We start from the raw sequence: 4,474 nt of genomic DNA, 5'->3' as shown, positions 1-4,474 counted from the left end.
AGGTCGTGGTGTGTGTGTGGGTCTCGGTGCAGAGAGAAAGGAGAGGGAAGAGAGAGATCGGAGAATGGAGAAGAGAGATCGAGAGATCTGTGTGTATGTGTGTGTGTGTTTGGGAGAAGGGAGAAGAGAGATCGGAGAAGGGAGAAGAAAGATCGGAGATCTGTGTGTGTGTGTGTGTTTGGGAGAAGGGAGAAGAGAGATCGGAGAATGGAGAAGAGAGATCGAGAGATCTGTGTGTGTGTGTGTGTGTGTTTGGGAGAAGGGAGAAGAGATATCGAGAAGGATCGAGAGAGAGAGAGAGAGACAGAGGTCGTGTCTGCGTGTGAGATGTTTGTGTGCGTGCGTTGTGTGCGTGTGTGGTTGCGTGCGTTGTGTGTGTGTGTGGGTTCCTCCTGTCAGGAGGACACATGACTCACTCAGGATTCCTGACAAGTTTTACAATTATTTTGACAATTTCAAACCACTTTTACAATTATAACTTGTATTCTTTTCAAACCATGGATGGTGGTTTCATTCAAAACCGTGTGCCGATATTCTTTTAAAAGGTGGAGTATCAGAGCCATTGTGATATTCTTTCAAAGCTGCCATTGTGATATTCTTTCAAGAGGTGGAGTATCAGAGCCATTTAGAGCATTTTCGTTTCTTCTTCTTCCCTTACCCCTTTCAAAGTCATTCCAGATCCATTCCAGAGCTTGAACACAAAGGGTTCCATATTTAAAGTAAGTTTACAAACTTATATTTATATTCTTGTAATTTATACAACAACAAAAAAATTTGTGTGGACTCGTATGTTAATTTTTTTAAGTAATTAATACTTGCATGTTAGTTTTTGTAAGTAATTAAGTAATGTTAACAAATTACATGTTAATTTTTTTAAGTAATTAATACTTGCATGTTAGTTTTTGTAAGTAATTAAGTAATGTTAACAAATTACATGTTAATTTTTTTAAGTAATTAATACTTGCATGTTAGTTTTTGTAAGTAATTAAGTAATGTTAACAATTACATGTTAATTTTTTTTAAGTAATTAAGTAATGTTGTATAATTATTCCCTAGGATAATTTTAATATGTTTAATGTTATTTATTATTTTATTTCCCTTACCATTTTCAAAGCCATTCCAGATCCATTCCAAAGCTTGAACACAAAGGGTTCCATATTTAAGGTAAGTTTACAAACTTATATTTATATTATTGTAATTTATACAACAACGAATAAATTTGTGTGGACTCGTATGTTAATTTTTTTAAGTAATTAATACTTGCATGTTAATTTTTGTAAGTAGTTAAGTAATGTTAACAATTACATGTTAATTTTTTTAAGTAATTAAGTAATGCTGTATAATTATTCCCTAGGATAATTTTAATATGTTTAATGTTATTTCTTATTTTATTAATATTAGGTTTTATTATCAAATTGGATTATTATTCATTAATATTAGGTTTTTTTTATTATCAAATTGGATTATTATTCATTAAATTAGATTATTATCAAATTGGATTATTATTCATTAAATTGGCTTATTATCAAATTGGACTATTCATTAAATTGGATTATTATTAAATTGGATTATTATCAAATTGGATTATTATTCATCACTATGTTTTATATTAGGATTATTTTTTTATCAAATAGGATTATTATTCATTAATATTAGGTTTTTTTTTATTATCAAATTGGATTATTCATTAAATTGGATTATTATTAAAGTGGATTATTATTAAATTGGATTATTATCAAAAAGGAATATTATTCATCACTATGTTTTATATGAGGATTATTTTCATGAAAAATAATTATCATCATTTATATTAGGATTATTTATATTAGGATTATTATCAAAAAGGAATATTATTCATCATTTATATTAGGATTAATTTTTTATCAAATTGGATTATTATTCATTAATATTAGGTTTTATTATTCCATATTATTTTTTTAATTACTTAAATTTTTACAATCATTTTCTTTACTTCATATTTAATTCTTCTGTAGAATAACTTTATTATTTAGGTTCTCTTAGGGTGCGTTTGGTACGTGGGACGGGACGGGACGAGGCGTTCCGTCCCGCGTTTGGTGCGCCAAAAATGGGTGGAACGGGCTGTTCCACGGGACAGATTTTGGGTGTTTTTGCGTTCCACCTCCCCCCCTGGAACGGGTTTGTTCCACGTCTGTGGAACACAATGTTTTACCATTTTAAGACAAATATACCCCATGTCTTTTTAAAAATTTACACCTTCGTTCCGTCCCGTCCCGTCCCGTTCCGTTCCGTTCCGTCCCGTCCCGTCTGCGTACCAAACGCACCCTTATATAACCGTCATCACTACTATATTTTTTGGCCAAAAAATATTTGTCTAATTATCATGAAAAATAAATGTAGGTACATTTACGATGTCCAGTGGAGCTACTAAACGTGATCCAGCTTGGGAACATGGATACCCAATAGACGGAAACAAACATGGCACAATTTGCAAATATTGTGGTCGGGTAATGAAGAGTGACGGAGTGACACGACTTAAGTACCATCTTAGTGGATTAGATCCAGCAAAAAATGTCCAACGATGCGATAATGTCCCCCCAGAAGTGAAGGCATTCATCAGCACATTATTAAAAAATAAAAAACAGCAGAAGGAAAAGATAACACAGGGAATGGAAAATATTCGAGCTGGGCTACGGGGAGAAGTCTATGGCCAAGCGATTGACAGTGATGATGATGACGATGAGGACGAATGTGATGATGACATGGGACCTGAAGAACGACGCAGTTTAAAACAAGCATTACGTGCCTCCAAACAGTCAGCATGGGAAAGAGAACACCTTCATAAAATTCCTAATAGAGCACAAGGTTCCGGGACAAGTGGTGGTGCACAAATGAGACGGGGAGGCAGTCTTAGAGAATCACAACCAACACCACCAATAGCCCCAAGTTTATATAAGTCATCCAAAGCACGTCAAAAGAGTGTTTGGAGTTATTTCACTGGAGCTAATGTGAAGGAGGGAATGGGGCATCTAATTAGCAAGTTCTTTATCTATGAAAATGTCCCTACTACGAAGGCATCATCACATCATTTCAAAAATATGGTAATGGGATGTCAACAGGCCGGTGTTGGAGTACAACCTCCCACTCCCTATGAGATAAGAAACAAATATTTGGATATGGAGTATAAAGACATTGGCGAGTATGTTAACAAGTTGAGGTCAAAGTGGGAAACTAATGGTTACACAATCATGTGTGACGGATGGACCGGCCCGACCAGATTGTCTATCATAAACTTCATGGTATACTCCAAGGGAAAGAAATTTTTTTTGAAGTTTGTTGATGCTTCAGACTATATAAAGAATTACAAGTATATTTACAAATTATTGAGGGATGTAATCATGGATGTGAGAGAGCATAATGTTGTCCAAGTCGTGACCGACAACGGTTCTGCATTTGTCAAAGCTGGAAAAAAGTTAATGAAGCATCATAATGTGTTTTGGACATCATGTGCAGCACATTGTATTGATCTCATGTTTGAGGCAATGGGGAAGAGAGAGAATGTTGCTACTGTGGTCAAAAGAGCTAGAACGATCACAAATTATATTTACAATCACGGTTGGTTGTTGGCAAAGATGCGTGAATTTTGCAAAGGAGAAATTATTCGTCCAGCTACCACTCGATTCGCCACCAACTATATTGCATTAGACAGCCTACTCAAGAAGAAAGCACGGTTGAAGCAACTATTCACTAGTGACGATTGGGCCAACCACAATTTGAGCCGCTCAAATACAGGTCATATGGTGGAAAGTATAGTGCTTGATCATGCTTTTTGGACTTAATCAGAACATGTGTGTCAAGAGTTTGAACCTCTTTACAAAGTTTTACGGATCGTTGACACAGAAGTGTATCCTACTATGAGGGCAGTATATGAGTTGATGCGTGTAGTGAATGATGAATTGGAAAGAAAACATGGTGCAAGGTGGGTCATAAAGATAATTGAAGACCGATGGTATAAAACATTATACCACGATTTGCATGCAGCAGGTATAAATTATGTCATAATTTGCAATTCATTTCTTTAGTTGCATAAGTATTATTTCTCTTATTAGAGTATGTGTTTCTTTGAACAGCATATTATTTGAATCCCCGATACCAATACAGACCCGGTGTTGGAGATGATAGTAACCTTATATGTGCTGTACATAATGTATACTCTAAATTAGACCCTGCATCACCAGCAATTGGCCAATTTGGAAATGAGGTACACAATTACTTTAAATTATAATAATTACTTTGTTGGATTAAACTAACACAATTTATTGAATTCAGCTACATGGTTTAAAGATGCAAGAAGAACTTTTGGAGAACTAACATCAGTTGCTGCTCGAAAAAATATGTCTCCTAGTGAGTATAAACATATTTCACTATAAGTTTATAATAGAATTTGTTGGAGTTATTAGGCTTATCAACATTGTTTTTCATTGTAGCTGAATGG

At 34.6% G+C, this 4,474-nt stretch overlaps 1 long non-coding RNA gene across 1 annotated transcript; it reads left to right on the top strand.

The window, feature by feature from the left end:
• Window positions 1-313: 313 nt before the first annotated feature.
• LOC126583259 (uncharacterized) lies at window positions 314-2,970 on the top strand. The gene is made up of 3 exons (XR_007609706.1): window positions 314-719; window positions 1,115-1,164; window positions 2,380-2,970. It is a non-coding gene; the product is annotated as an uncharacterized LOC126583259 (long non-coding RNA).
• The last annotated feature ends 1,504 nt before the right edge of the window (window positions 2,971-4,474 follow it).

Source organism: Malus sylvestris, chromosome 9, assembly GCF_916048215.2.
Source record: "Malus sylvestris chromosome 9, drMalSylv7.2, whole genome shotgun sequence".
NCBI classification, from domain to species: domain Eukaryota; kingdom Viridiplantae; phylum Streptophyta; class Magnoliopsida; order Rosales; family Rosaceae; genus Malus; species Malus sylvestris.
The sequence above is the reverse complement of the archived record's forward strand: the minus strand, read 5'-3'. Positions and strand labels throughout refer to the sequence as shown.